Source organism: Microcaecilia unicolor, chromosome 6, assembly GCF_901765095.1.
Source record: "Microcaecilia unicolor chromosome 6, aMicUni1.1, whole genome shotgun sequence".
Taxonomy (NCBI): Eukaryota; Metazoa; Chordata; class Amphibia; order Gymnophiona; family Siphonopidae; genus Microcaecilia; species Microcaecilia unicolor.
Window position 1 is genome coordinate 75,691,646 of NC_044036.1, and position 12,254 is coordinate 75,703,899.

Sequence of the window (12,254 nt, forward strand, 5' to 3'; positions counted from 1 at the left end):
AAGTACCTGCTCTTTGAGTGCAGTGGATGTTAAGCACCCCTAATAATGAGCAAATTCACTGTGTCCAGGAAGAAATAATTACTGTATTGCATTTAGCACCCCTAAACATTTTGAAAAGTTTGCGCCTAGGATACATATCCCAAAAAAGAACCTGATATGGCTATTGCCATAATCTTAAAGAAACATTTCGTTCCTATTTTGGGTGCAGATTTCAGTGGTTAGGGTGGTGGACTTTGGTCCTGGGGAACTGAGTTCGATTTCCGGCACAGGCAGCTCCTTGTGACTCTGGGCAAGTCACTTAACCCTCCATCGCCTGCCGCATTGAGCCTGCCATGACTGGGAAAGCGTGGGGTACAAATGTAACAAAAAAACAACAACAACAACAACAACACGTGCCCTCTATTTACAAGGGTGTATAACCATTGCACCTTCACCACAACCTCAAAGCTTCAGCTGTAGTGACCCATGTAATTTTTAAAGTATATTTTGGTGGCAGTGGAAGAAGACATTTCAACCACATCGTTTACTTCCTTTAGAAGAATCGTAGACCGGGCCTTTCCTACCTACCCGTACTCTCCCTCCCCCCAACCCCAGCAGGAATTCCTGAGGTGGCTTCCGAGAGTAGCAGCCCAATGTCGCGTCTCCTCCCGAGATCGCGGGATAGCCCGAACCTACTATTCTTTCCCGCCCCTGAAATGAAACCAGCAGCTACTGGGCACCGGCGGTTCGTAGTAGAGCGCTAAGACGCCGCTTCTCTCTTTGCCGGTACTACTACTGACGCTCACTCTGGCCCTTGATGCGCTGCAGTGCCGTAAGGAGGGATGAGGGAACGCGTGCGTGGGACGGCAGAGAGTCGCAACGGAGGCACGGATGGAAAACTTTGGCCTGCTTTGTGGAACCGCTGGGTTGGGAGAAGAAGGGCGCCCAGGGCTTTGTAGCCTCTACAGGTACAGGCACGAGAGACCCCGTGGGAACCCGAACACTTGCGCGTCCGACCTCCCCCTTCTGTTTTTCATTAGGCTCCCACCACGTGCCGTTATGGATTGGTCGGGTTGGGGGTGTTAATATTTCTCTCCCTTTTTGAGCTGCCGCGCGCGCCAGTGCTGCAGGAATCCAGCAGCCAGTCACCTACGGCCGCTGCTCTCTGTCCCTCCCACCTGGCTGCTGGCATAAAACTAAGCAGCAGCAGCCGCCAACCAAACTTCACTTGTTAGACTTTACGACTCCTTCCTTCTCGCCAGGGACGCAGTAGATGCAACCGTTGCTAGAGGTAAGCGCAGAGAAGGGGTGCGCTGGGCTGTGAGGGAAGTGATCCTTCGTAGGATACCGAGGGCACTGCAGCTGCTTAGGTTCTCTATTGCCAATCTGCTTTGCGCAGTGAGGCTGTCAGTGTTTGGCAGGGATGATTTTGGAAATGAATGTACTGGTGTTGGAACAGCTGTGAAAAATACATTTACATGGACTGCTGTTTCTGAATGATGACCGTGTTTACATTCATATCCTTAGAGGTAGTCAAGTCAGAACCCAGTGGGCAGATCCCTCTTCTAGCTTAATAGGAATGAGCAGAGTCAATACAAATCATACTATTGAAAATTCGGGTTAAAAACCGAAAAAAATAACTTTATATTTTGGGATTTATGTTTCAGATGATCTTTATGTTGTTCCCTATTTGCATTCTTTTTCGCTGTCCATTTATGTATTCAGTCGCCTCCTTTACTCCTTTTCGTATTGTAACTGTGTTGTTCTTTTTTTTTTTTTTACCAGCTTTAGCTTCCTCTTTTGCCTCTATCATTAGAACTAATTCTTTCCTGCCATTACCATTCTAGACACATAATAGAAAAAAGGCTTTAGAAAATGAGGCCTTAACTTTTTGTTTTTCTTTCAGTTGCAAGATGTAATAACATTTAGTGATGCCACTGAGAGTAATGCTATTGTGCACTAAAGTAGCAGAGCAGCCTCTATGGGAGAGAGGAGGACAGCTGTTAAGGATGAAATGGGAGTGTAATGTTTGTGCTTCTTACTGTTGTATAAATATATTGTAATAATGCTACAAATTAAGTTGTACCAGTTGTCTTGGTAAATGAGATTCAGAAATACTCTGCTGGGTTCTGTATAGGTCACCTGAAGTTGGATGTGCAATTTTGGGTGCAGATCACAGATTGTACATAAGTAATGCCACACTGGGAAAAGACCAATGGTCCATCGAGCCCAGCATCCTGTCCACGACAGCGGCCAGTCCAGGCCAAGGGATAAATAGGCAATAATCCATTATTAGTGTTGTGTTAATTGGCAGTGATTAGTAATTACTTGTGGATCTGCCCTATACCCCTATTGTATAACCTGTGTGCCTGAGTTATCTCGCACAACTCCAGAGGTGACATGGCCCAGGGAGGGGCATGGGCAGGTCATGATTCAGGCATGTGGTTATAGAATATTTGAATTTCTGCATCTAACTGACGGTAGTTGGGTGTGAGAATTAAAGGTTGGCGCAAGTGCTTGTGCCCAAAGTGAGGTGCAAAACTGCACACTAACCCCCGGGATTCTATAAATTGTGCCTTAATTTCTGTGCAGAAATCGAAGCGTATTTTATAACAATGCATGTAACTTAATTGGTTAACTAGCTAATCAGTGCTTTCAGTTGGATGTTAACAAGCCATTATCACTAATTGGCATTAATTTAGATTTATGCACATAACTCACTAAGTGCATTCTGTAATGTGGTGTATGTAAATTCTAAGTTACATAGTTGAAAAGGAGGTGTGGCCATTTGTGGGGCGTGGGCATTTCTAAAATCTCTGTGTATTATTATAGAATACACCCGTTCTGTGCCTAATTTACGCATCGGGATGTACGCCAAGTAAAGCATGTCCTAAATGGCTGCAACCAAATTTGGTCCTGTAGAGAAACACTCGGCATGGGATTAAATGTTCAGTATGCTCAATGGAGAAGGGTAGATAGTGGTGTTCCCCAGGGGTCTGTGCTGGGACTGCTGCTTTTTAACATATTTATAAATGATCTAGAGATGGGAGTAACTAGTGAGGTAATTAAATTTGCTGACAACACAAAGTTATTCAAAGTTATTAAATCACAAGAGGATTGTGAAAAAGTACAAGACCTTACGAGACTGGGAAACTGGGCATCTAAATGGTAGATGAAGTGCAAAGTGATGTATATGGGAAAGAGGAACTCGAATTATGGTTATGTAATCCAAGGTTCCACATTAGGAGTCACCGACCGGGAAAGGGATCTAGGTGTCATTATTTATAATAAGTTGAAACTTTCTGCTTAGTGTGCGGCAGCCGCTAAGAAAGCAAATAGAATGTTAGATATTATTAGGAAAGGAATAGAAAACAAAAATGTATTGTATTGCCCCATGGTGCAACCGCACCTCGAATATTGTGTTCAATTCTGGTCACTGCATCTCAAAAAAGATATAGTGGAATTAGAAAAGGTAAAGAGAAGGGTGACAAAAATGATAAGGGGGATGGGATGACTTCCCTTTGAGGAAAGGCTAAAGTGGCTAGGGCTCTTCAGCTTGGAGAAAAGATGGCTGAGGGGAGATATGATAGAGGTCTATAAAGTAATGAGTGGAGTGGAACGGGTAGACGTGAATTGCTTGTTTACACTTTCCAAAAATACTAGGCCTAAGGAGCACACAATGAAGCTAGAAAGTAGTAAAGTTAAAATGAATCGGAGAACATATTTCTTCACTCAGCGTGTAATTAAACTCTGGAATTCATTGCCAGAGAATGTAGTAAAAGCAGTTAGCTTAGTGGGGTTTAAAAAAGGTTTGGCTGGCTTCCTAATGGAAATGTCTATAGACCATTATTAAAATGGACTTGGGTAAAATTCACTGCTTATTTCTAGAATAAGCAGCATAAAATGTATTGTACTGTTTTGAGATTGTGACAGGTACTTGTGAGCTGGATTGGCTACTTATGGAAACAGGGTGCTGGGTTTGATGGACCTTTGGTCTGTCCCAGTATGGCAATACTTATATACAGTGCAGAAATTTATGCCTGATCTATAAAATGTAGGTGTAATTTAGAGAACGCGGCTAGGCATATATTTTTTCCATTCAGATTTTTCAAGCACCATATATAGAATCTATATTCAAAGCTACTAATCTGTAAAGACAGTGCTGCGCAGAACTACCTTTATAGAATTTATGCTTATTGCGCATCATTCTGGCGCCTAACTTTGGTGATTTTTACTGAATTTCCCCACTGTGATTGTGTGTGTTTTGTGTTCTAATGGATGATGTGCATTTGTGCCATCTCTGTGGAGTCAAGCAAAACCTGTTTTAGGGCTAGAGATGAGCAAAACATTCATAGTTGATCAACAGGCAGGATTTAGCACCTCAGGACACAAGAGTGAATTCATAGGATCAGGTGTTTGGGTACATCTGCATAGAGGATGTGGGTGCTGTAAAATCTATTGTGTTTTTATTGGGGCTTATATTATAATCTCTATGGTTTTAGTGTGACTAGCAGACAATATCTGTAATGTGCTGAAGGGGGCTTAAGGGGCTTAAATTATTTATAAAAACAAAGCGCGTTCCATTGACTAGAACAATCTTGACATGAAATTAATAGCATATCGCTTTCCATCAACCTCCTTATATTCTATGAGACTTAAAAAATAATTGTATAGGATGTTTAAGTAGCAGAATGGATATTATATGTCCATGTGTTTAAAAAAAACCCTAGAATTTTGGAAAAGGTTCAGCAAACCTGGCAGCTTTTTCTATAATACGTGTGGAGGGGCATAATCGAATGCGAACGCCCATCTCCATGGTGTCTATCTCCGAGAACGGGTACTTGAAGGGGCGGGACAAACTGTATTTTCGGAAAAAATGGGCGTCCATCCTTTTTCCAATGATATGGTTTGTGCCCAGCAAATGCATCGGATTTGTGCGGATTTGAGCGGGGCGCGGTTTTTCAGCGATAATGGAAACCGAAGGCGTCCAGCTCAAAAACGACCAAATCCAAGGCATTGGTTCGTGGGAGGGGCCAGGATTTGTAGTGCAGTGGTCCCCCTCGCATGCCAGGACACCAACCAGGCACCCTAGGGGGCACTTGTAACAATTTAAAATAAACTGTTAACTACCTCTGAAGTCCATAGCTCCCTTCCTTTGGGTGCTGAGCCCCCCAAATCCCCCCCAAAACCCACTGCCCACAACTCTACACCATTACCATAGCCCTTATGGCTGAAGGGGGGCACCTAGATGTGGGTACAGTGGGTTTTGGGGGCAGTTTGGAGTGCTCCCATTTACCACCACAAGTGTGTGTGTGGGGGGGGGGGGGGGTGGGCCTGGGTCCACCTGGGTGAAGTCCACTGCACCCACTAACAACTGCTCCAGGGACCTGCATACTGCTGTGATGGAGCTAGGTATGACATTTGAGGCTAGCATACAGGCTGGAAAAAAAAGTTGTTAAAGTTTTTTTTGGGTGGGAGGGGGTTAGTGACCACTAGGGGAGTCAGGGGTGGTCATCCCCGATTCCCTCCGGTGGTCATCTGGTCATTTAGGGCACTTTTTTGGGACTTGTTCGTGAAAAAAAGGGTCCAAAAAAAGTGACCCAAATTCACGCTAAAACGCCTTTCTTTTTTTGATTATCGGCCGAGGACGTCCATCTCTCCTCGGCCGATAAACACGCCCCAGTCCTGCCTTCACCACGCCTCTGACATGCCACCCGTCAACTTTGGCTGTTTCCGCGACAAATTGCAGTCGAAGACACCCAAAATTGGCTTTCCATTATACCGATTTGGACGCCCACGGGAGAAAGACGCCCATCTCCTGATTTGGGTTGAAATATGGGCGTCTTTTTCTTTCGAAAATTAGCTGGATAGTATTGCTAAAGAAGGACATATATTTGTCAGGATGCACATCAGGAGAAAAAAACATTTTGCTTGGCTCTTTTTGTAAGCCTTTAATACATGTGGTGACCAACCATACACTCACTCTGCAACTGAACTAGCTTGCTGTATACCCTATAACTTAGACCTGTTTCTCTTATCTTGTTTAACTGTACATAGAACTTGCCTTGAGTTTAGCCATATACTCACTCCACACCTAGACTAGCTTGCTGTATACCCTGTAACTTAGACCTGTTCCTCATATCTTTTTGAAGTGTATGTAGAACTTGCCTTGAGTTTAGCTACCCATCTATTTATCACAATTGACTTCGTATTACCCATCTTGTTTCTGTCTATATATCTATACTTGCTTGGCCCCTGGCTACATAGTAAGATGTCTCATTGTTTTGTAGGAACAGCATTAGTATCATATCATATCTATATTATTTGAATGTTCTAATGTATGCATATAAACTGTTCCATTGCTAGCATGGTGACATCATATTATATCTGTTATTTGAATGTTCTTCCATGCTGTGTATTATGGCATTATTTGAATTGTACTGACAATTATCAAATTTTATTATATGGTTGTTCTGCAGTGCTGTTAAATGTGTATATTTCTGATAGTTTAATGTTAGTCCTATTACTAGGTTTCAATTTGCCATTTCCAAGTTTACCTCATTGACTGTATTTATGCTTATATTTGGTCATTTTACTATTGTTATGCTGTTAACAAATTTGTAATTTTTTTTATATTAAACTGTACCTGCTGTACACCACCTTGGGTGAATCTCTTCATAAAGGTGGTTAATAAATACATTAAAAAATTAAATACATTTTAGAAAAGAACAGCCTAATTTGGAGCTTTGCACATGAAAGCAGCACTACTTACACATATGAGCAACAATTTTGCTAACTATGGGGTTGATGCTCAAAACTAATGCCAGCATTAAAAAGCAGTTAACACCTGATTGCACTCCCTTTATTGTGCGCCGAATGCTCAGAGGGCTCAAACATGAATGTTAACATGTGCACTAAAGATGTTTGCAAATTGTATTGAAATGTATTTAAATGATGTTAATTAGGCCAGTAAGTATTCCTTCCCAATGGACAAATGAAAGTGCTGCAGTGCACAGAAGGAAATGACGACTCTAATGCCAAAAATTTACTGCCAGGTTAGGGGCACTGTAGAAAGTTTTTAGAAGAAAATTTTGTGTAAATTTTCTACAATGAACTGTGTGTTTTGTTTTCTTTTATAGGTGGAAAGAAGCCTGTGTACGTTTAAGCACTGAGAAACAAACGTGTACGAGTCCAAGCAAAGCTGAAAGTGAAAGCACACATTGGTACGTGTTTTTCTGAGCTTGAATTTGATCCTTTCAAAAATTTAGTGCAAGTTTTTGAAAGGCTCATATTTAAAAGTGCATGAGAACAGTGCCAATCTGTACTTGCACTTCCGGATTTGTCTGGGCATGTGCATAAGAGCCACGCTTACCGCTAAACATTTGTGCGCATGTACCAGGCAGGGATCCCCCTTTATTTCTGGCTTGTTAGCGCACTGAATATCATTTGCATATGATTTCTTGTGAGTATTCTTTTTGCTATTTGTAACACCCCTTTTCCTGGATGCTTTTGGGTCCTGGGTCTGAGTGGGCTGGAACCCCCATGAAGGACAGACTCTGTTGGACCCTTACTCACTTGGCATGTGGTCCTCCACCTGGGGAAAGAAGTGTTAGCGGGTGTGATGACCCTCTTCTTCCCCAGGAAACTCAAAGTCAAGGTCCAAATCTTTGTGGGGAAACAAGGCTGGCAGTTAAGATAGGTTGTCTGTGGTGAGACAGCTGTACACCTTTTACTCTAAATGACCACTCTGCAGTCAGCAGATTAAAACTCAAGCAAATGGCTTTGGTGGTCTCTGCTTGGCATCTTTTATAGCTCTGACATTGGGCGGCTGATTTGGTGGCCAAGCAGCGTTTGACTCGACTGCCCTTCCAGGGTAAATTTCTGTTTGGAGAGGAATTGGAGAAGATAAGTGAAGGATTTGGGAGACTCAAATTCTCAGTTGCTGCCCGAGGACAAGCCCAAGTTGTCATCGCGGGGGGGGAGGGGTCTTCCAGAACGTGCCTCCGAGACACTCGCCATTATCGTCCAGATCGCTCTTTGGGGGGCCTTTCAGTGACCTCAGTTTCAGCAGCACACTTCCTTTTGCAGTGACAAGCGACCTGTGGGGACTGCGGCGTGGCAAGGGTCTGGTACCCGTTCTTCTCAATGATGGGGCGCTGGTCTATCCTTAGAGGACAAGATCGGGGGGGGGGGGGGGGGGGGTCGATTGACCCTCTTTTACGAGGAGTGGACCAAAATCATAGTAACATAGTAGATGACGGCAGAAAAAGACCTTCACGGTCCATTTCAGATCAGTGAATATTGTCAAGGAAGGTTACCGGATCCCCAAATTTTTTTTCAAAATGCAAAGGTGCCAAGGTTTTTCAGTCATCAACAGGGGACTGGCTCGACAGGGCTGGATGCTCTGCTGCAACTCTGGCCGGAGGAGGGCCGTCTTTATGTTTTTCCTCCGTGGTCTGTGATCGGCTGACTAAAAGATTGCAGGCCATCGAGGACGGATAGTTCTCATTGCCCCAGATCGGTTTAGACCCCTGTGGTACATAGATTTGGTATGCCTTCTGGTGGTGCCTCTATTTTGACTCCTGGTCTCGCCCGAGCTTCTGGTCCAGGGACTGGTTCAGATGGAGAATCCCTTCCACTTTGGTCTTATGGCATGGCTCTTGTACGGTCGCAGTTGAGTTGAAAGGGTTATTCTGATGTGGTGATTGCGATCTTGTTGCGCGCTTGCAAGCAGTCCACTTCCATGGCTTATACCTCATATATGGCGCACCTTTGAAGCTTGGTGTGTGTCCCAGGCTTTGTCACCTTTCCAGGCATCTGTGCCTCAGCTGCTGGCTTTGGGTTGCACAAGGTCCTCGCTTATAATTCTCTTTGGGTGCAGGTGGCTGCTTTAGTCTGTTTCCGGGGGAGGGTGTCAGGGGTCTTCTTTGGTTTCGCATCCTGATGTGGTGCGGTTCTTGAGAGGGGTTCTACATCTTCGCCCTCCTCTGCGACGCTCTTGTCCTCATTGGAGTTGTAATCTGGCTCTCTCAGCCTTGCAGAGAGCGCCTTTTGAGCCATTGTGAAAGGCTTCAGTTAAAGACCTTACTCAAAAGGCAGTATTTTTTTGGTAGCTATCTTGTCGGCCTTCCGAGTTTCTGAGATTCAGGCCTTGTCCTGTCGAGACCCTTTTCTTCTTTAGGCTGGAGTTACTTTGCGTACAGTGCCTTCCTTTTTGCCTAAAGTAGTTTCAGCATTTCATCTCAATCAGCCTCTCGTTCTTCCTTCCTTTCAGGAGGAGGATTATCCTTCTGAATACGTGACGCTGTGCCTTCTGGATGTTCGGAGGGTTTTCGCATATTTGTGAGTTTTCAGTGATTTCAGATGTTTGGATCATATCTTTATCTTACTGGCTGGCTCCCTTAGAGGCAATGTGGCGTCGAAAGCAAAATTTCTCATTGGATCAAAGAGTCTATTGTCTGTGCTTACCTGTTGCTGGGTCATGCTCTGTCAGAGGCGCTGAAGGTGCATTCTATGAGGTTGCAGTCGGCTTTGTGAGCAGAAACTTGGGTGCAGTCTGTGGATGAGATCTGTCGGGCAGCTACTTGGGCTTCCATTCACGCTTTTGCTAAGCATTACAGGGTGGATGTGGCTCCTCGGTCTGATGCTTCCTTTGGGGTGGCGGACCACCCTTTTTACGGATTGCTTTGGTACATCCCACCAGTTCCTGGATTCATCTGCTGCTAAGGCTAAGAAAGGTAAATTTATGACTTGCCTGCAGGTAATTTTCTTTCCTTTACTAGCAGCAGATGAATCCAGGATCCCGCCCAAGTTCCGCTGTGATTGCTGTTTTCCAGATTGTTTTCTTCTGGCAAAAAAACAACAACAAACAGAAGAAAAACAAGTAAACAAAGAGAAGTGTTCAAGAATGATAAGTCTGTAGAAGTGTATGCAGTTTGACTAGTTGTTTCATGAGGAAGGCTTATAGCCTGTGATTTGATGTTTCTATTTTATGATGGGACATACTGGTTGAAGGAGGAGCTGGCGGTCTGGTATCACTGCCTTCAGTTTGTAATCTCTATCTCCACCTGCTGGTAGATGGACACAATCCACCAGTTCCTGGATTCATCTGCTGCTAGTAAAGGAAAGAAAATTATCTGCAGATAAGTCATAATTTTACCATCTGTGTCAAGTTGAGCAATGATACAACCCACTTGCTGGGATCCCCAGTGGCAAATCTCCATTGGCATCAGTTGTTCAGAAAATACAAGAGTTCATCATCTTGTCAAATGAGACATCCAGACAAAGGTGGGAAGGGAAATGGGACTTGATATACTGCCTTTCTGTGGTGTTTGCAACTACATTCAAAGCAGTTTACTTAGTATATACAGGTACTTATTTGTACCTGGAGCAATGAAGGGTTAAGTGACTTGCTCAGAGTCACAAGGAGCTGCAGTGGGAATCGAACCCAGTTCCCCAGGATCAAAGTTCGTTGTACTAACCACTAGGCTACTCCAATCCAAAGCATGGAACGTTCTGGTCTTTCCTTTACACTTAACCATTAGGCCACATAAACAAAAGAATTTAAGGTAACTAAATATTGCAATAACTCAGTTAAGAAATTGCTTCCCTTACTCTTCCATCTTGGATTTCTTGACTGAGTTTCATATGTGATACACAAGAACATAAATGCAAAGAAAAGAAGATAAAATGATGACCTTTTTATTGGACTTAATATATTTTTTCTCCAAAGACAAGCAGGCTGATATTCTCACAAGTGGGTGACGCCACGTCGGCCCCGGAGGATTTTAAAGCAAAATCTCAAAATCTCTTTACGGCGTTCCGTCATGCGAGCGATCGTACTGCGCATGTGCGCACACCTCTTCCCGCTCGCTGTGCGGACACGCCCCTCAGTTTTTCTTTTTCCGCGTCTGAGGAGACATGGAGTTCGTTAGTGCTTCGTGTTTTCTTCAGGTCCTCGGAGTAAAATCTCTTTTTTTTATTTTACCCTTTTGGGTGTTCTTTATTTTTTCATTTGTACTTTTCATGGCAGGCTCATTGTGGCTTATATATACAGGTACTTTTTGTACCTGGGGCAAGAAAAAGTTAAGTAATTGCCAGAGTCACAAGGGGCTGTGCCTGAAATGAAAACAAAGCTTCTCTTTTTCTTTTTTTCTTATAAAAGTGCTGGTATATTGTTATCTGTGGGTCTCGCCAGCAAATAAAACAAGCCCACATTTTTAGATCCATTTATTAAAACTTAAACAAATGGCTCTCGAGAGCTGTGAGAGCCTGCTTCAGCACACCACTGTCTTTAAGCCTCACAAGTGGTGAAGGTGTATGTCACAGGAGAAAAGCAGGAACCTAAGCAGGTGCAACCCTGGTCAGCCACTGAATGGGCAACCTGGTGACACAAAATCAGTGGTGTCACCTTTGAAGTGAGTCTCCACCCGCCTCGGCGTCTCCTGCTCTGCAGGTCATTCGGGCGCATCGGCGGACGTGTCTTGGGCCGGATCATCTCCCTGTGAAGCGCAAGTAGTGTCTCAAAGACGAGACTTATGCTACTTGTCAGGGATGCCCAAAGGAGATTCTGGAGTCTGACAGAGACCGATGCACGCTGGGTATAGTTATGCATCGAGTAGGTCTCCACCTGCCTCGGCGCCTCCTGCTTGGCAGGTCATTCGGGCGCATCAGCGGGTGTCGGTACCATCGGTGCCCAGAGCTTTGCTCCCTCTGTTATGGAGGTATCCGGGCATCAGACATCAGTCGGTGCCGAGAGCGTTGCTCCCTCTGTTATGGAGGTATCCTGGCATTGGACGTCGATACACCGGTACCAGGTATCAACGGTGCCATCGGTACCGGGTATCATCGGTTCCGTGGATACCATCGGTACCGGGTGTCATGGGTACCGTCGGTACCGAGTATCATCGGTGCCGTCGGTGCCGAATGTCATCGGTGCGTCGGTACCGAGGAGTATCGGTGCCAGGAACATTGGTACCATGGTCGGTGCCATGGGTCCCGTCGGTACCGGGTATCGGTACCATGGGTCCCGTCGGCACCGGGTATCATCGGTACCATGGGTCCCGTCGGTGCCGAGTGTCTTCGGTGCATGGGTGCCGTCGGTACCAGGTATCATGGGCGCCGTCGGTACCAGGTATCGTGGGCACCATCGGCACCAGGTATCATGGGCACCATCGACCATCGGTACCAGGTATCATCGCCCATCAGTACCGAGTATCATGAGTACCATCAGTATCGGGTATCGTCGGTACCATGGACAGGTATCATGGATATCG

General features: G+C 44.8%; 1 protein-coding gene across 1 annotated transcript in view; it reads left to right on the plus strand.

Annotated features, from left to right (window-relative positions):
• Positions 1-1,215: 1,215 nt before the first annotated feature.
• The window catches only part of TLCD4 (TLC domain containing 4), a 120,603-nt gene continuing 109,564 nt past the window's right edge, over positions 1,216-12,254 (plus strand). Inside the window, exon 1 of the mRNA XM_030206389.1 lies at positions 1,216-1,270. The gene's annotated coding sequence lies outside the window, so the exon portion shown is untranslated. The remainder of the gene's footprint in view (positions 1,271-12,254) is intronic.